General features: G+C 39.5%; 1 long non-coding RNA gene across 3 annotated transcripts in view; it reads right to left on the bottom strand.

Annotated features, from left to right (window-relative positions):
• Window positions 1-21,370, bottom strand: part of LOC121276531 — a 118,658-nt gene that overhangs the window by 39,400 nt on the left and 57,888 nt on the right. For all 3 annotated transcript variants that reach the window (XR_005942676.1, XR_005942677.1, XR_005942675.1), the window contains exons 2-3: window positions 6,039-6,221; window positions 1,702-1,746 (exon numbers count right to left, since the gene is read on the bottom strand). This is a non-coding gene — a long non-coding RNA (uncharacterized LOC121276531). The remainder of the gene's footprint in view (window positions 1-1,701; window positions 1,747-6,038; window positions 6,222-21,370) is intronic.

Below are 21,370 nucleotides of genomic sequence, written 5' to 3'. Positions count from 1 at the left end.
GCACCCTTTTGCATTTTGCTCCACTCAGGGGACACTGGGAAACCTTTGACCTGTTTAGCCCAGATAAGATCTGAGAACTGTCTCCGGTGGGAGTTAAAACAAAAAGAGGTAGTACCCTGCACATGCATATTATATCCACATACAAGGTCTTTGTTAATCTCTGTTTAAAGGGGCACTGTCTTCATGAAAATCGGTTCGACAAGCAATTTTTGTTTGTGGAGGAACCGTTTCATTCGTTCAACCCTGCATTTTCAAGCAAATACATTTTGACACAGTGTGCGTCACTTTGTCATGTGATTTGTCTGAAACTGACGTGGGGTCGACTAAACATTTCTCATGAAGGTATGAAATGAAGCGCTAAATGTAGTCAGAAGGTCGACAGTATCTAAAAAAAAACGGTGGGCGGAATTTTAAGGTCCCGTTGTGGGGGTGGGGGTGGGGGGTGTGGCGGGACCACAAAACATTTCGAGTTGTCCAAAAGCCCATTGACTTAGGCAGGTCCATAAAATCCCACCGGCATAAAATTCTGCCCCACGTTTCATATTATCATATCGCTCATAACATTTTACGATCTAAAATAAAATAGGAAAAGGCCAGCTGGTCCATTGAGCATGCCCAACCCCAGCATGGTGCATTTACACATATCAATACAATGTCGTTTTCTCTCAGTCGTCTCCTGGGGGAAGGCAAAAAAAAACCCGAGGAAAAAATCCCTACAACAATTATAGAAAAAAAGAGAAATTCCTTTCTGATCCCATCAAGTTAGTGCCAGAAGATCATTGTGACTAGAGATGCTACTGACCTAGACACCTTCTAAATGTTAAGCTGTTTATCACTCTCAGGACCTCATCTTGCTTGTTCATGATGAATTGGAGGAAACATTCTTTTGCAACAAGAACATTATATCCTATCATATAACACTCACTGCATTTATTATATAACACAATTTATCACTTGTGGCTTTGATCAAAGTCTGAAATGAATGATGCCCCCTTTCCTGCAACTTTTCCCTGCTTATTTCTACAGCCTGGCCTAGTTTTTCTGCCTCTCTCTCATTGGGAGAATAGCGGGAGGGAAGAGAGCTGTACCTTTTGGCTTCAAGGTCATTTAAATATCGGAGGGTGGATCCTTAATGGAGACAGGGAGTACCAGTAATGTGAAGTCAGAAGTGGGGATGATCATTGATAATTGCACAGTGTTCAGTTCTAGTTGCAACTCCTTAGACAATGAAGCCGTCCATGCCCGCATGCAGCAAGATCTGGGCAATAGACAGGCATTTTGCTGCTAAGTGAAAATTAATACTCACACCTCACAATTGTCAGTCAATGACTCTCTCCATCAAGAGAGAGAATCTAACCACCTCCCCTTGAGATTACCATCACCAAGTCCCCCAACATCAGCATGCTGGTGGTCACCATTGGCCAGAAACTTAACTGGGGCTGCCACATAAATACTGCAGCTACAAGAGTAGGTAAGGGGTTGGGCATTCTGCTGTGCATGGCGCACCTCATGACTCCCCAAAGCCTGTCTACCATCAACAAGGTAGAAGTCAGGACTGTGATGGAATACTCTGCCTGGATGTGTGCAGCTCAAATGGCACTCAAAAAGCTTGAAGCCATTCAAGACAATACAAACTGTTTGCCTACCATATCTTTACTCTACAAACTATTTATTAAAAGTAGAATAAGTAGAATGACTTACCAATTACTCATTAATCAGCTTCTTCCTCTGTACCGAAGTAAGAACCTGAAAAAGGTAGAAAAAGAAAAAAAAAGTAGTGCCTCCTTCCCTTCTTCACTGAACTCCCTCACTCACCAAACTCCCAACTGTTCATTCTGTCCAAGCTGCCCTCTATTTCAAATGATCTGCCCATATTGTATAATGTGAAATCTGCTTTACTTATATTTCTCAGCCTGACTCATGTGAATGCAGAAAAACCAGCATAGGACAATTGCGCCAAATGGCCTGTTTCTATTCTGTAATTACTATGCACTGACACACTGGAAGTTCCAGGGAGGATAGGGCAGGAAATTATGGGCAGGAGCAGCCAGTGAAGTGCAACTGATGTTTTTTTTTCTAATCCCAAGTGGATAGTGGGGCAGGGCATTGGATCTGGGAGCAGCTCAACTGGGACCAATTCCAATTCCCATTTAAATTTGGACCATTTACAACTGATTTTTCCATGAGGGGAGGCAGCAAAAGTACTTTGGGCTTCCTGAGGTTGAAGATTAGAGGAGGTGACAAGCTGGAAAAAAATAACTTTTTTTTATTGGGCCTTCTCTCTGGCACCTGTGTGGAACCACCAATCAGTAACTGGGACACTGTTCAGGTGCTTCAATCACATTTGGGGTGACCCCCTCATGAAAAATATTTCGAAACAATAAATTGCATTTATACAGCATCTTTAACACACAGTGAAACATCCCAAAGTACTTCACAGGGATGTTATTTGACACAATTTGACGCCATGCCCAAAAAACTTGATCAAAGAGGTAGGTTCTAAAAAGCACCTTAAATGATGAGTCATAGGGAGGCAAAGAAGTTCAGAGTGGGAATTCCAGAGCTTAGACCCTAGACAATCGGAAGCATGGAAGTCAGTGATGGAGGAAAGGAAATTGGGGACGTGCAAGAGGAGTGCTGAGATTCAGAGGGTGGTAAGGTTGGAGGTGGTCATAGGCCTAATGATTCTTGCAAGGTTCCCCCAACCCTACATGGGGAGCCAATGGTATTGTCGCCACACTAGTAACCCAGAGACCCAGGGTAATGCTCTGGGGACCCGGGTTTGAATCTTGCCACGGCAGGTGGTGGAATTTGAATTCAATAAAAATCTGGAATTAAAAGACTAATGATAAGCATGAAACCATTGTCGATTGTTGTAAAAATCCATCTGGTTCACTAATGTCCTTTAGGAAAGGAAATCTGCTGTCCATACTTGGTCTGGCCTACATGTGACTCCAAACCCACAGCAATGTGGTTGACTCTTAAATGCCCTCTGAACAAGGGCAATTCAGGATGGGCAGTAACTCCCAAATCCAAGGAATAAAAAACACTTTTTGTTGCATCATTAATTTATTCCATCCCCCTCCCTCCCCATGCCATTTTAACATAAACCACTTCTTGACAGGGGAGCTGCCCACCAGCCTTTGTCAGCCCCATTATGACCTAGCCACATAGAGGCAGACAATGGCGTACAAGTGTGACTTGCTCATTGATTTACTCAACTATCCTTCAGGAAGCAGCTGGCATTATTCAGCAACTTTCCTGATTCAATGGTGTAGAGGAGGCAGAGTTCTTTGAGGTTCTGCCTACTCTGTTGGACTAGCCTATTTCCCTTAACTTTTGAACCAGACAAGAACTCTCGTGGACTGGGAAGGAGGAGAATTGGGAAAGAACATGAGAGCTACTTCATTAAGTATTTCTTCAGAATTGTGCTAATTGGGCGGAGGTGCATCAAGTAATTGTTAAAAGAGGAAATTCATGGCTTCCTCAATCTGCACAAACAAGCTTCTATTTTCTGGCAGCTGTGTCATGTTTTCTTAATGATAAATATTCAATGATGAGTCAAGTGGTTCACTAATGATTTAGTCAGCATAGCACACAGCAAATTTACACATACGTATGTTTTGAACAGGTGAATGTTCATTTTGCTTACAGCTACCTTATTGCAACACTTACATGTCAGATGCAGTTTTTAAGTACAAGAATTTTTGGATGTCTACAAACAGGTGCTAATCACAAAGTTTGATCAACACAGGCCTTTCTCGCCACTGATTTTGAAGGTCCAACAGCAGCATCCTCTCCCAAGACAACTTGTCCAGCGTCAAAGTGCTAATCACTAAAAAACCGGCTCCACTGGGTGGGACATGTAGGTCATATGACTGGTACCAACTCGAAAAGTAACTGCTTTACTTGGAACTTGGTCATGTCAGGAGACTCCCCAGGTGGACAACAGACACGCTTTAGGAATGTCCCCAAAGCATCCCTGAAATGTATAAACATCCCTGTCGTCTCACGAGAGACCCTGGCTTGTGGCCGACTGAAATGAAGAAGGTTAATTCGGGAAGGCACCGAACACATCAAAAGGCATCATCAGGAACATGCAGAGGCAAAGCCAAGGCATCAAAGAAAGCACACAAACCCCAACAACCCATCTACCCAACCTTTCAAGCATGTTGGACATATCTGTCATCTCAGAACCCATTGAACCGGAGTGGAAGCAAGTCATCCTCAAAGCTGAGGGACTGCCTAAGAGAGAGACTGCACATTATTGCTGGCTCACACAGAGTATAAATGCCTGTATGGACCATTTGGGACAAATATGTTGTTCCTGTGCTGTGTATACAAAGGAACTCTGTAAATGGAAATATTGATTCACAAAAGGAATATTAGCAATTTACATGTGGAGCTGGAAATTCATCCCAGACGATGGTGTGAAATGGACAATATCGGATTAGCTGACAGTATTGGATCCCTTGGACAGAGAGATGGAATGGGAAGAGATGGGAACTATGGTGAATAGTAACTACAGGACATGGATTTGGGGTTTGGGTGGAGGAGGGGAGGAGGCGACATCAGGTTGACTGATGGTCAGGAAGAAAGGGCATGGAGCCAACTCGCTTCAGGGTGGCTCACCCACAGCTATAGTGTGTTGCAGGCAGGCTAAATAGCCTGACAGAGAGACTTGCACCCCTCCCTGGGGAGGAAGTCCTGCCCTCGGGGTCTGTCGGCCAATCTGACTGGTCATCAGCTCCAGCAGTGCTGGAAGTTCCAAGACACATTAGTGGGTACTGCCGGGACTGCAAGCAGGCCCGAGGAGGCGGCACAATGAACCCCAGAGCAAGGCAAGTCCGAGGTATTGGACAAGTAGGGTTTGGGCAGTTTGGGAGGGGGGTCTTGAGTTTAGTTAGCAGGCGAAATGGCACCCCCTCCTTCCTTCCCACCCTTTCAAAATGTCTTTTAAAAAACAAGCCTGCCCACTCCCACCTGACTGCCCACGCTAACCGTGTCATGACAGGGCAGAGTATTATCAGGGTCAATTGGCTTGTTAACAAGCTCAACTGACCCTTGATTATTTATTTAAATATGGCAGGCTGGGCTGCCAATATCGGGACCTAAGGTTAGGACATTGGGGGCTTGTAACTCTTCCGAGTACAAACACGTTTCCATCTGTTCCTATTCAGATGAAGTTACATTGTTTCATAGTTTGCCATTGTGAGATTTGAACTCTTGATCTTGGGGTTACAAGCCCAGTACCATAACCACTTGGCTATTTAGGCCAAGCATTGGGGGCTTGTATGAACACAGACAGGCAGAGGAATAGGACAGGTGTGGGGGCCAGCATCACTTGCCGCTCCAGAAGCAAGGAGCAGCAGCAGTATCATGAGTGGGAGAGACTCTGATAGAGGTGACTGAAACCTGAGTACTTCACTGTGGGTAGACACTGAAAAATTGTTTCCACTGGTGAGCAAGAGGGGATGGAGGCTGAGGACTCTCACTGGTACAACCAGAGGGAAAGAGGAAGAAAGGTTTTTGAACCTAGGGTATTACAGTTCAGAGCTGTCATGTTCACATACAGTCCAAAGCAGAGAAATGGAGCCTATTAAAAGCGGCATCAACTGGGAGTCTGTCAGCATCTTGTGTTGTGCAGGGGAATTCTGGCTGTAGTTTCAGGGTTAACTATCAGTGGGTTATAGAATTGATTGCTACTAGTTGCAGGTGGAATATTCAGATGTTGCACATATTATACCATTTAAATATAGGGTATCAGCAAGTTACTGCAGTAGATATTAATTATAAGCTTTAGTTTAAAATGGGTGACAGTGAGTAGAAAAACCATTTTACATTTCTCGAAATTTGTTTTTCCATTAACTTCCATTTAAACAGTAGAATTTACAAAAATGTACTTTTTAGATTCTACGCTTTCATTTTAAAATGTTTTATGACAAAAGAATCCCCACAGTTCTTTGAAAGCTACAAGATATGGTGCCTAAAGTACTGGATCAGTTCATGAAGTGCTATTAACTACAGCTCAATCCTACCTTCATTACCATGGGTGCAAGGGTCTTATCACCTCGGACAAGTCTCTGGTTGCTTTGGCAGCACTGAACAGCCTCCCTGCATGGGTACAAGACATAGCCATCAATCCAAACAAGATATCCAGTACCTTCAAGCATTAGAAGAATTAGATTCTCGGAAGCCCAGATGATAATGGTCCACAAAACCTATAAAAATGTAGCAATTGGTTGTGATTAGTTATTATTAACCTTATTGATTATCTCTCATGGGTAACACCCACTGAATGACATTTAAACATCAATCATATGTCAGACATAGCCATAGGCGCCAGAATCTGCAGGTAGTAGAGAAAGTCACTCTGCTTTGCAATGAGCAGACACCAGCATTACAGGAGATTCACACATATAATTGATACAGTTAGGTATTTTGGCCGCTCAAGAGGACTGTCAAAGATATTGGTGTGGGATTGAAGTCACAAACAGGCCAGACCTGGTAAGAGTAGCAACAGGTAAAAGGCAACAATTCAACAGTTTCATGGTCACTTTTACTGAAGAATTGGATGCTCCCCTGGAGGTGGGCTGGGAAGCTGGGGCAGGGGCTGGGGGTGGCAGCAGTGTAGGGGGGGGGGGTGTGCATAAAATGAGGTGGAGAGGTGTGTGGGATGGAGAACTGGTCACTTTCCCGACTCCCCTCAATTAAATCCAGGGTGGCGGCAAGGGTCCAGGGTGACCTTCCCATCCAGAGGCCAACTGAGGCCCTTACACAGCTACTAGAAGATGACTCAAGGGCCTCATCCCACCACTGTTGCTATTCAACAAGCGGCAGGTGGGGGCCACACCATCTGGGCAAACCGCCAGGTAAACCTGATGGCTATGCCTATGGCCAGGTGAGACGAGGGTCCAGCCTTCTCGGGGACCCTGTGCTCAACAGGGGGGTCCAGTCTCTGGGCCTCAGGGAAGCTACTCTCCTGCCACTGACAATGATTCCCTCTGCGCACCCCACCCCCCACCTCCTCAAAGGGACTCCTGGAAATGGTCTCGGTGTGGCTTCCACCAGCTCTCCAGTTAATGGATGCCCAAAAGGAAAATACAGTAAAAATTGGGAAATTAGAGTACTGGTCTGAACTGCTTCTCCCTTCTGAGTGGGCCCACTGCTGCAACCATTAGATTCTGCCCCAAGTTTCAGATTCTCATTCTGCCTTACTGGGATTTGAACACACCTTCTCTGGAGTAGTAGTCCAGATATATAACCATTATATCACCGTTGTACACAAACCTGGTAAGGTCCCAAATCTGATAGAAGCACAGTAATCAACAAGCAATTTATCACAGCCAAGTAGGCAGTCAGAAAAAAGTGCAATAGTTCAAAGGAAAACTTCATCTGATAACAGCTGTGATTATCTGGAAACTGCAGCAAGGATTTGAAGCAATAGCTGTACACAGTTCCTGCATGCAGTTCAGAAACAGAAACAGTGACCACAAAAATGTGATTTTTTCTCTATCCAATGTGAAACCCTGCCTACAATCAGCTCAACTGAAACAGATTGTAGGAGCCTGAGAAAAGAGTTAGTCCTATTGATCATGACATGTATATGGAGTAAAAGTAAGAGTCGCAGTATTATACCTATGAAAGCATCCTAGAAAAAACAGCTTTCAGATGCAGCATAGAACTTGGCAAACTTTTTCTTTCTTTTTAACCAGTGATCGTATATTATTAACACATAGCCTAACAAATAGAGAGCTTCTGGTGCATGTGCTTAAGATCATCATATAAATTGGCTCTCCTATGCTGGTCTAACCATCAGATGTAGCTGCTTTAAAAAGAAATATCAACTAAATGAGCAGCTAGGTAATATTAAATGACATCTAAAGATTATATTTGATTCTTGTTACAGGATAGACACTGCTAGATTTGTAAAAATACACCCAATAAAAATAAATTCTTATTGCCATGTGCCAATTTGTAAGTATTCTATACGTTTAAAAAAAATCACCTAGAAATGGAATGACAAATGAGCATTTTATTTCACTGACCTTTGTCTATATGTACGCATCAGCATCACATTAGCTCACCTCATCCTCACTAAATCCTACCAACTTATGTAATAATTATCATAAATGACTTTGAGGACAGAACTATTTTTAAACTCGGGGTTAACCCTCATGTCAAGTTTACTGAACAGAATGCAAATAGCAAATTATTGGACACCTGGCAAAATCTTACGAAAGTTTAACACGGTTTAAAGCAAAACCACACTTGATTTGACTGCTCTGTTAAACCTCATGGCTTATGAAGTACTTTTTTAGGTCGAGGGATTTTTTCAGTGAAAATCTATAAATGGGAGTGGTCAGCAGAACAATTTTTCGTTTCTTAGGTGGCTGAGGATATCCTGACTGTCCATTTAGGGAATGCCTATGGCTAACGTCTACAACAGTACCACTCAGAAAATCCTTCCTCTTTACCTAACAGCTCAACCAGTCACTTGACTGACATTACAACATATTACACAGCAATGACTCATTTTGAGCTTCCATTTAACTTAACTTACAAACTGATTTTTGTTCCTTATCATTAGAAATCAAGCACAAATGTAACAAACTTAGCAACAGTTTTAAAAAGGGCAATGCCGTTGGACAGGACTTTGCGCAATATATTTTCAAGAATTGCTCTTTACAACAAGAGCCATGATGAGACCATTTTGCAATTATATTGATAACTTACCTGAATTAAATTTATAAATGAATTGTCAGGAAGATCTAGTAACTTTTATAATGTTACTTAGAACTTATTGTGAAGTAGAGTAATAGTGGGGTCTGTGTCTATGGATGGGTGTGTGTCTGTGTTTGAGAGTCTTAATTGAATTAGAGAGAATTGATCTGAAGGCTTTGATGTGTCAGAAGAGAAGCTAGGTTTAAAATGTTAAACAGGTAAACATGGTTGAAGTTTTATTAAGTGAGGTGCAAAGGGAACATGTGTATTTTTAAATAAACCAGAATAGCTTGAAATCAAAAGAAGGGGTGAAATGTTTCCCCTGTTAAGAAACTTAATTTTTCCCGTGTTGGGGAGGCTCGGTGGGAGGTGGTCCTGGAGCTGGCAGATGCCCACGATCGGCTCCACACCACCATTTTACACTGGCGGGCCAATTAAGGCCCGTCCAGCATAAAATGTGAGCAGCAGCGCTGTACACGAAAGAGTGCTTTCTGTGCCTCGGAGATTGAAGTGCTTTTTAAAAAATAAATAAATGCAATAAAAAATTTAATAAAACATGTCCCCACTTGTGACTGTGTCACATGAGATTGGACATGCTTTTTATTTTTCAGAAGAAGTTTTTATTTAATTTGTAAAAGGTTTAGGAAACCTCACCCCGCTCGTGGATGAGGTTTCCTAAAAAACATAAAGGCTGCTTGGCCTTTTCGCCTGCCCGCCAACCGTTAGGTTGGAAGGGCAGTGTAGACTTTGAAATTAGTTACTTCGTTAATGGCCTTAATAGGCCTTTCATTAATCGGCAGGTGCGCAGCTGGCTCCAGCACACGCCTGCCAAACGAAACATCGCGCGTCATTTTATGTTCCGGCGTGTCGGGCCTGCCCCCGCACACTGAATGTAAAATCCTGACCAGTGTGTCTATTTTTACCCGAAGATTACTGATAAAATTGGTACTATGATAGATTTTATTACTAGAGGTAAAATCCAAAGAGATAGTGAAACAATGGGATTTTGCATTCAAAAGGGAAAATAGGTATAAAGGAGAGGACACTGTGTGCAACGGAAGGCATTTTTTAAGATCTAACACAAATGTGAAAAGCCTCAAGTTGCTGTCTACAAGGAACCAAAGTGGAGAAAAAACTCACTTTGAATTCGACTATCCAGCGTATTGTGTGTTACTTTGCCTGGATCTATTAAAATCTATTTTCTTTTTACTGTTACCTTAATGGAGGTATAACTGGGAGTTAGCTTAACTAGGGGAGCTAGGAGTTATCATAGTAGTAATTTGTAAATCTATGTAAGTGCTTAAAATCTTTCTTTTGTTATGACTCAGTGGTCTTATTACTACCGAATTCAAGGCACGTATCTCTAAGTAAATACAATTGTAAAATAATTGGGCAGTTGGTTCAAATTTCCCTCTGGGATTTGAACAGGTCAGCATTTACCATCCACTGTGCCATAACAGAGAGCTTAAATTGCATCAATAATAACCATCATTTGTGAATATATAATTTAACATAAAACTATCAACTTATACATGTTCAATTTTTGTCATTAAAACTAATTGAAAAACGTATCTATTTTTGTTGATGCTGGAAGGTTTAATGTAGGGGAACTATTTTCAGGGTGCCCTCAGCCACCCAGAACTTCTATCTTATTATGGTAAAAAAACATGTTCGGATGGATCAGCTTGTTTTATGTCTTACTTATTTTTATTACTTCTATTTCATTGTCTTTGTGCAGCTTAGCTATATAATTCATCTTAAGATAAATTTGTTTTTTTTAAAGGGATATATCATTACATTGTATATTCAGTTGAAATTAGTTTGTTTGTACAAACCACTTGAGATTGTACTTTGGATATCACTTGAATATTATTATACAAATCAAATTTTTGAAACAGTTTAGATATTGCCAACATAAAATGCTCGTAAATAATTACTCTGATATGGGCAAAAGGGGATATTTGTACCGAGCAGTTGGGAGCAATGAAAACAGCTACAACCAGAAAATTAAAAGGTTCTGTAAAATACACTAAAGCTGGGCATATTCATTATGTCCACATGCATCTACCAGTCACTCAAACAATTTACATTCTTTTGCCTAATACAGACAGAAGGAGAGAGAGCATTTAGAATGGGTAAACATCCTGAACTCTAAAACTTTGTAAAAGTTTGTATTATGAAGTTGTGGATACCCTTGTACAGAACAGTATTGCCTCATTACCACAACTGCACAAAAATACAATCTTTTGGAGGATATGAAAAGAATATATATAGAAATGGAGAACAGAACACTCTCTACAAAGTGCTATATATCTGGATTCTTTCAGATACATTATGGTCATGAGAAGGTTAGGATACACAACATCAAAAGTAACTTTAACCCAGGTGTTCACCACTGCAATATGCTGCAGGTTGCAATTTCAACCACTTAGATCATAAATTGCAGCTTAACTTACTTCGCTGAAGAATGTAGAGGCTAAAATAATGTGGAATATTGTAATGCTGGAGACATTCATTGAGTTACTTTTCATCAACTTGACATATATTTCCAGATTCTGTTTATTGAGAGGATTTTACCAGTCAGGTTTCATCAATTGTTATTCATTTTAGGTTACTAAACACTGTATAAACTGTAATTTAACTGATTAGTATTCTTGGAAATTTAGCTATTGAAAAGTAAATTGTTAATCTACAAAACACAGGAAAATTCAGTTGTAGCAAAGACCAATCACATATCCCCACATTTAGTTTGCAAGATTTAAATTTTTGCTTACACAAATTGCATTCATGCAGTCATGGCTACAATTTCAAATTTGCAGATCAAGCATTGTTTTTTTAAGCAGAAAGATAGGAACATAGGACTTAGGAGCAGGAGTAGGCCATTCAGCCTTTCAAGCCTGCTCTGCCATTCGATAAGATCATGGCTGATCTGATTGTGGTCCTAACTCCACTTTCCTGTATCCAGTTGTTAAAAAAATGTAAATATTTCAAATGAACATTAACTAAATACTTCCCTTTTGCTATCTTTGACCACCCAATCAGTTGATCCTGTCTTCTGCTTACCGTAATCACTGATGCTTTTAGCAGCTTCAACACAGTGACTCAGCTTTCTGTCCAGTTACATGTTTAAAACACACAATATGTACAATGTGATGAGCAATGCAGCAATATTAATTGGGGGTGTTAAAATAATAATGCCCTCGATCAACAGTGACTAAGTCAGAAGAAAATAAATCTAACATTTAGAGTGCTTTATTGGAATTAAATGCACTTGCTTGGCCTCATACTATTGCAGTTCTTCGATTATGGAAGTTCATGGTTTGCTAAGAGCATATTAATAATGTCAGTACAGGTGCAGTGAAAAGCAAATTTGAAAACTACTTGTAAACCACATTTTAGGGCAGCTAGATCCAACTTACTGGATCTGAGGCTATCTTTACAATTATTCTCATTCATGAAATCACCTTCTTGGATATTTTAAAATTTTACAGTGACATGAAATATATAATCACATAAATATCAAGATTATGGTATGCAATATAATTTACATTGATTCCTAATTTAAATGTTTTCATTAGTTAAAACTTGGATACCTTGAATAACTGAAAATAATGGAACTCCTGTAATCAATTAGACAAAACCAGCACTTGGTGATATATTGATTGCAACACTTTCAATTCAGATTTCACATTACAACAATTCCTAAAAGACAATTCTTGCAAACTGGTTGTATTTTGGTTGAATTCCATATAGAACTAATTCAGAGTGAAATATCTTAAATTTTCAAATTTCAAATTTGTAGAAATCTGGGTATTTAACTTTCAAAGCAATCCAAACAACAATGCAGAAGATCACCTTCCAAAGTATTTTATGGTCTGCAGTAAAGCTCCTAACACAGCTTTTGGAAAATATATTAATTAATCTCAATTATTATGCGTTAATTAGTTATTTACATTTCCTACAATAATCTCCTGTAACTGCAACTTGGTTCTGCTGAAGTATATGTTTAAGTAATTCATAATTTATGAAAAAAGAAAACTTGCAGCTGTTGATTGAAAAGAAACTGAAGCGACATAGTCATTGTGTTAATTCGTACTGAACATGACAACACCCTTAGCAACAAATGACTAAATGCAGAAATGTAATTGAATCCTTTAAGATGTTGCCTTTTTTTTGCCAGAGGGATTGATTAGTGCTGCATTCATAATTTTGTGTTGTTTAAAGGGTACTCATGCTCTTAATTACCAGATGTTATCTTTCTGCGATGAGTTTACCAGGCAATTGACATATAAATCCAACAAGTTCTGAAAAGTGCTGTTTGACCTGCTGAGTTTTTCCAGCATTTTCTGTTTTTGTTTCAGATTTCCAGCATCCGCAGTATTTTGTTTTTATCTTAAGTTCTGGAAAGTAACGGGGAGGCTAAGGGTGCAATGCCATTTTTGGGGAGGAAATGATGAAGCAGTGTTAATTAATCAGCAAATTCTGGAGAGTTGCATCTTATGGCATATCACTTAATCCACTGAATTTGCTGAATGATTTACACTTTGATGATGGTGTGAGTCGTTAACACACCGGAATATTCTAGCAACATCTGGCTCTAAGTGTATATGTTGGCTGTTGGCACTGCACATCAGTGATGGCTATCGTTCTGGGGCAAAAATTATGCTTTCGAACTTTTGCACATCAAATCAGTACTTTGGATTAGCTCTAATTAGAAGCATATACTTAATATTTGATGGTTTGGATCTGTATGGAATACTACTGTTATAGTGTGCTTTTCCTTGTTGCTTTCACTTGTAAGTATTTCACATTGCATTAGTTTCAATTTATAAAAACGTACGCAATAGGGGCAAGAAGTAGGCCATTCGACCCCACGAGCCTGCTTCACCATTCATTAAGATCATGGCTGATCTGTTTGTGTTTCGAATTCCACATTCCCATCTGCTGCGAATAACCTTTGATTCCCTTGCCTAACAAGAATCTATTTACCTCCACCTTAAAAATATTCAATGACCCCAGCTCCACCACCTTCTGAGGCAAAGAGTTCCAAAGTGGCACGAACCTCAGAGAAAAACAAAATTCTCCTCATCTCTCTGTCCTATAAGGGCAACCCTTAATTTTAAAACAGTGCCCCCGAGTTCTGGACTCATCCACAAGAGGAAACATCCTTTCCACGTCCACCTTGCCAAGACCTTACATTGTCAAGGATCTTACATACTTCAATCAAGTCATCTCCTCACTCTTCTAAACTCCAGTGGAAACAAACCCAGTCTGTCTAACCTTTCCTCATAAGAAAACCTGCTCACTTCAGGTATCAATCTAGTAAATCTCCTCTGAACTGCCTCCAATGCATTTACATCCTTCCTTAAATAAGGAGACCAAAACTGCATATAATATTTGAGCTGTGATTTCACTAGTGCCCTGTATAAATGAAGCATAACATACTTTTATGTTCAATTCCTCTCGTAATAAAGGATAGCATTCCATTAGCTTTCTTAATTACTTGCTGCACCTGCATACTAACTTTTTGTGACCCATGCACAGGAACACCTAGATCCCTCTACAGCTCAGAATTCTGCAACTGTTCTCCATTTGAGGTTAACTCTGCTGTTTCATTCTTCCTGCCAAAGTGAACAACTTCACATTTTCCCGTATTATACTCCATCTGCCAGATTTTTGCTGACTCACTCAATCTATCTATACCCACCTACAACTTCCTTATGTCCTCTTCACAACATAATTTCCTACATATCTTTATGTCATCTGCAAATTTAGCTACCATACCTTCACTCCATTATCTAGGTCATTGATATAACTTGTAAAAAGTTGAGACCCCAGTGGGACTCCACTGATCACATCCTGCCAATCAGAAAAAGACCCATTTATGCATACTCTGTTTTCTGTCAGCCAGACAATTTTCTATCCATGCTAATACGTTATCCCCTACACCATGAGCTTCTGTTTTTCTCAATTAACTTTAATGTGGCACCTTATCAAATGCCTTCTGGAAATCCAAGTCTATAGACTCCCCTTTAGCCACAGAGCATGTTACACCTTCAAAGAACTGCAATTAATTCGGTAAACATGATTTCCCTTTCACAAAACCATGCTGACTCTTCCCAATTACCTTGAGTCTCTCCAAGTGCTCAGATATAACCTCCTTAATGATTGACTTGAACACCTTCCCCACGACAGACATCTAGTTATAGTTTCCTATCTCCCTCCCTTCTTGAATAGTGGGGTTATATTTGCTATTTGCCAGTCTGATGGAACCTTTCCAGAGTCTAGGAAAGTTTGGAAAATTAATACCAATGCATCCACTACCTTATTAGCCACCTCTTTTAAAATCCTAGGATGAAGTCTATCAGGACCCAGAGATTCATCAGCCCACAGCTCCATCAGTTTGCTCAGTACTGCTTCCCTAGTGATTGTAATTTCACCAAGTTCCCCTCTCCCTTCCAACTCCTGATTTACAGCTATTACTGGGATATTTTTTGGATCTTCTATAGTGAAGACAGAAGCAAAATATTTGTTCATTTCATCTGCCATTTCCTTATTATCTACTATTAACTCCCCACTGTCACTCTCAAGAGGACCAACACTCATTTTACTTACTCTTTTCCTTTTTAAAATACTTGTAGAAACTCTTGCTAGCCGTTTCTAGCTAGCTTCCTCTCACACTCAAATTTCTTTCTCCTGTTTAACCTTTTAGTCATTCTCTAACATTCTTTATATTCTAACCAATCATCTAACCTGCCACTCATCTTTGCACAGTTATATGCTTTTTCCTTAAGTTTGATGCTTTCTTTAACTTTTTTAGTTAACCACAGATGGTGGATCCTCCCTTTAAAATTTTTCTTTATAGTAGGAACATACTTAGTCTGAATATTCTGAAATATCCCTTAAGTGTCTGCCACTGCTTCTCTATTGATCTAGCCTCTAGTCTAGTACCCTAGTTCACTTCAGATAGTTCAGCTTTCATGCCCACATAGTTGTCCTTATTTATGTTTAAAATACCAGTTTTAGACCCACTCTTCTCCCTTTCAAACTGATGTAAAATTCAATTATATTGTGGTCGCTGCTACCTAGGGAGCCTTCACTCAGAGATCACTAATTAATCCTGTCACATAACACAATACCAAGTTTAACATAACCTGCTCTCTGATAGTTTCTTAGAACAGTACATTCTGAAATCAATCTTGAAAGCATTCTATGAACTCCTCATCCAAGCTATTAATGCCAATTTGATTTTTCCAGTCATATGCAGATTAAAATCGCTCATGATTATTGCCATCTTTTTAACACAATCACCCAATATTTCTTCTTGTACACTTTGTCCTAAATTGTGGTTACTGTTAGGGAGCCTGTAGACCACTCCCACTAGTGACTTCTTTCCCCTACTTTTCCTCATCTCCACCCAAACTGATTCTATATCCTGATTTCCTGAAACAAAACAATCTCAACAATTGCATTTATTCATGTGTGCATCTTCGTTGCTTGTTAAGACTAATTTAGTCAGAGAGCTAAATGTACTACATGTCATGTTTAGCATGCATTCCTGGTTACAGGAGAGTTGGGGACATTTCTTTATTGTGGAAGAAACAATGTTGTGTTTTTGCATTGTCTCTTTATTGGATGTTCATGTTAGTGTCCAGTGTTGTACGCTCTGCTCTGTGGGACTTAGCTGAACTTGCAGGCTCAGCTGGCCCTCCCGTCTATGCATTGTAAAGGACATTGTCTGAGATCACACTCAGCAGGGATAACTGAAATGTTGTAGGCAAACTCAAAGCCCTGTAAGGACTCTGCCAGCTAACACCCTGAGATGAGTCTAAATGTGGTCGGTACTGACACCACCTTTTAGACCCCTCACTTTCTTATCTTTGCTGATTGTTCCCACCATCCCTTACCACATCCAGGATGGCAGGCCCTTCTCACTTCACTCCCCCATGACCCTAACTCCACCCTCTGTCCTCCGTTGAATCCCCCTTCCACTCCTATATGCTTCCACGCCACTTCACACCCCCTCCTCACCAATGACTCACCTTTGCCAGTAATGTAAGCTGCCATTTTCTTGCTCCCCGCCCAGTGCTGCAAAGTTCAAAAAGGAACACCGCTGACCTCAGCCATGATCTTATTGAATGGCGGTGCAGACTCAATGGGCCGAATGGCCTACTTCTGCTCCTACGTCTTATTGGCCTGAGACACAATTGCCTAAAGCTGACTGTTGCACAGCCACTTTTAAACAAACATGAACAGAGTGACATGAGATACTCCTTCACCGCTGACTTTATCATGAAGGTAGGACATAATTATAAAAAAATTTAATATAAATGAGTATTCATGGCTTGCAAATGTACTACACGTAGGAACCTGCTGCAGGATGGCGTGAGACCAGTCTTGCCACAAACACACTGCTGAGTTACTGCCAAAATTTAACCCGCCGTCAGGAAAGCAGAATTTCGTATCCCGCCTAATTAGGTCATCCCACCCACTACGTTTCTCACTCTTGTAGGGCCCATAAAGTGCCCCCCATGTGTGTCAAGCGCCCCTAGTCAGGCTTTCCAATGGAATTGTTATTATGTTAAAGCGAAAATCTCATCGATACAGTTATGATGTTACTATACAGAGCAACCATAGCAGCTTATATTTCACCCCTCTCCTAATATTCACTCAGTTCTGTTGAAGGGTCATGAGGACTCGAAATGTCAACTCTTTTCTTCTCCGCCGATGCTGCCAGACCTGCTGAGTTTCTCCAGGTAATTCTGTTTTTGTTTTGAGCAACCATAGCAATTGTTTCCCCCATAGTTAAAATCTTGCTGTGGAATGTACAGACAACAGCAAATGGATAAATAGCAGCAACTTTTGACAATTACAAAAAACTATCAAAGGCAGTGCACAATATACACTGTGCTTTATCCATATTACCACATTCACATTCATATGTATGTGTGTGTGTGTGTGTGTGTATACACATATATATATATTTATTTAGTTTTGATTTTACCAACAGCTTACTCAAAGTAGAAGATGATAACAATCTAACACAAGCCTACATGGTTGCCACAAGAAGAATGAAGAAATTTCAATCCACTGCATATTTGAATAATTTTGTGGGAAATATAATTAGCTCCAATAATGTTTTCATGATTGCACATTTTACAACTAAACTTTAAATAACTTTAACAGATGCTCTAAGGTGATTTTACATTTCTGCCTATAGTGGAGAAATTAAAAATTACGTTGCTACTAAAATGACTGCTAAATGTGCAATCTCATAAAGTTGATTGCAATTGCAATATTGAATTTAACAAGTACTTTTTGTCTATTTTTCACTTGGTATGACCTAAGCTGAAATTACATTCTGGAATGGAGGTGTAAGAAGGTGATTATATCATCACCATATACAGGAGTGTGACTGTAAAACAACAATATAATTACATGGTTTATAAGTTTTAAACCATGAGAGTGAAGACTGAATACTTCATAAGAGTCCTTTAAACATGTAGTATGACTCTAGCTTTGAAAGAATTTCCTGATACAGTCTTCTAATAGTAGGTGTGCGGAGCTGAGAGGATTATGTTAATTTTTAGTGCATGCTGTATAGCCATCAAATATTAAAAAAATAATGTCTAGTGATGTTACCAAGAAGTATTGTGCAATTGCTAAATGTTAAGTGTTTCGTGTACCTCAAAAGCTAACAGAAGGAGAGCAATATAAGTTTATGCAACAGCAAAAAGGCCACTTAATTGTATTTGTTTTTCAATAAATGAAAGCAGTCAAACTTTGTCAGCTTGAATGGGTATGGATAGCCAATAGTCAGAACAGTTAGTCAGCTAGCTGCATTAATGCCACAGGGATATCTGGATCTATGAGATGAAAGGAGTTTATTGTGATTCTACCATCTAACTGCAAAAAACCTCACCAGCTGTTAAACCAGTAATTCCCACAGGATAGATTTTCTTCATATCAAAGCTGCAATCTTTTATATAATCTGACTTAAGGCATTGCAAAATAGGATTAATTAACACCCTGATTCAGTCATAAAAATGTAGTTAATACAATGCAACTGTTACAATTTCACAAACAATTTTATCCAAATCTCTTCCAAATGATGCTCTGAACTGTAATAATGACAGGTGTTGAGTAAAAGATGAATCTCTAGAATGAGACTTTTTGCTGTGTTCGTTCCTTCAATTTCAAACTACAGCTTTGCTTTTGTGTAGACATATTACCAGAATATGTGAAGATCTAGGAACTACTTGTTCCTGAAGGGATTTAACTGATTTTATTGAGGCACCAAATCACTGAAATTGGCCTATTGTTTAAGTATTCATTTCTTGATGCATTCTATACATATCTCATGTGTAATTTCATCAACTACTTTTTCTGGCATCAATGAACGTGGTTTTCCTCGAACATCCTTTCTAACTAATCGTTCTCTTTGCAAGATTTCTTTTTAGAATATTTTAACGCAGCATATTTAACTAACAAAAAAAGTTTTTTTTTAGAAAAATGTCATCGAAAAGAGTTTAGATGAGGTCTTGAAAAACAAATATGGAGCACCATTTTCTGTCTCAACATTGAATGCAAGACAGTACAACAGAAAGAGAAATGAGACAAAAGCAGACACACTTGTAGAGAGATCAAAAAAAGGATGGATAAATACACAAGGTGGGAGAAAGGGACCACACATCTTACATATGTACATATTTGTTCATAAAGTAAGAAAGACATTTCAGCCAATTTTGCAAATTAGACTCATATATGAGCACTAAAAATGTCTTTCCAGTAGCCAATCTTATTAGCAGCAGTTTTAGATTCGAATTACAGCCAGTTACATAGACCCACATTACAGCAAAGTTTCTGCACCAAAACAGCTCTCACTTAATGCAGAAACAGCTTTGTTGTGCAATACTTCATTAAGACAAAATATATGTCCTGGGAAGACTCTGCCATTTTTCAGGGTGGTGGGGGGAGGGGGGGATTTCAGGACCTCTCATGGAAGCTTAGGAAGAGCCAAGGAGGAATATACTATATTTTTCTAAAAGGAGTCCCTCAAACCTTTCATTCGTACCAGACTTCATAAGTGGATTTATTTTCCTTTCCAAAAATGATGACAAATCCCAATATTTCTGGCAGAGCTATCTTTTGTCAGCCAGTGAGATTTCTGCATTGTCAAGAACTTTGACTTTGAGTGCATTCTTGATTCTTGCAAATCTAACACAATGCTAAACTAAATATACCCTGGTTGATTTAGTTTTACTGGTAGTTAAAGGTTTAGCAGTGTTAATAGACAGTTGGAATATATATGTCATTCTCAGCAAGGACTTTTTTTCTGTGGATACAAGTCAGTAAGAAATCATAAAACCTAATGATTTGATATTAAGAGATGCAATAATATAAAAAATAACTTTGTTGCCTGCAAGTTTATATTTGGGCACCTGCACCATTAACCTGAAACCTGTACTGAAAACTTCACCGGAAAAAACAACCGGAAAGTCTTTACTCCTAAAACAGAATTCATGTCCATATTTACAAAAAAAATGAATACCATTGAAACCCCATGTGTTCTTGACATCCTAAATAAGGCAACAAAAATTGAACATACTTATTCAGACTTATTATTAGTCCAGTGCAAAGGGGCAGATTGTACAAGGTGGCTAATTGAAAGACATCCCATAAATGGTAAGTTTCAGTAGATCTATAACCACAGCAATGGACTTTAATGTTTTTCTCTTGAATGCTGTCCCTAATCGTACAGCTGCTGATCACTTTTTCGATAAGCAAACGAATAATAGCAATTTGCAAGGCATTGTCCAGACTGAATTTAAGATCGATAATGTTAACCGGAGAAGCAACCTAACTATCCAGGACATAAAAAATTAAATTAATATTCCTCTCCACAACTACGAAACACCTCTCATCAAAGATACAACAATGATTTACTTGCGGTGAACATTTTTGAAACAAATCATTTAATTGTGGTGGACATTTCTGAGATGAGGCCCTTTGTGTTGAAATCATGTGCAGCAGCACACGAAACACAATAGAAAACGTTTCAACTTTCACCCACCCCTGTGCCTAGGACTTGAGTGTTTCCCAAGAACAGACCAACTCCCATCACCAGCCCAATCAAAACATTAGTTTTGATACCAGTGCGCTGAACGGCCTTCAAAACTCAAAAACAGAAAACACCACGGCACTGGCAAACCAGAAGACTTTCTCTTGTGATTCATAAGTAACACTAATATTTAAATAATACTTCATCATATCAAAACATCTCAGAATGCTTAACACAAGGGGTTGCTGATTCAAGAACAATGACCATTTTTACAGGAGCAAACACAAAAATCTTTGTGCACCAGCAACATCCCATAAAGGACAACAAGGTGAACAATCTGTTGATTTTTCTTTAAGTGGCATTGGTTGAGGTTTCTGAGCCAGGCATGGAGAGTTTCCCACTTATCTCTCCAGGAGATCTTTAAAAACGAAAGATTTGCAATTATCTAATGCCTTTCAGGACCACAGGATTTCCCAAAGTGCTTTACAGTCAAAAAGTACTTATTGGAGTATGCTCTGTTGTAATGTAGGAAACACAGCAGCCAATTTGTGCACAGCAAAGTCCCGCAAGCAGCAATGTGATAAT

This window comes from Carcharodon carcharias, chromosome 3 (assembly GCF_017639515.1).
Source record: "Carcharodon carcharias isolate sCarCar2 chromosome 3, sCarCar2.pri, whole genome shotgun sequence".
Taxonomy (NCBI): Eukaryota; Metazoa; Chordata; class Chondrichthyes; order Lamniformes; family Lamnidae; genus Carcharodon; species Carcharodon carcharias.
This window is presented reverse-complemented; position numbering and strand designations above follow the sequence as displayed.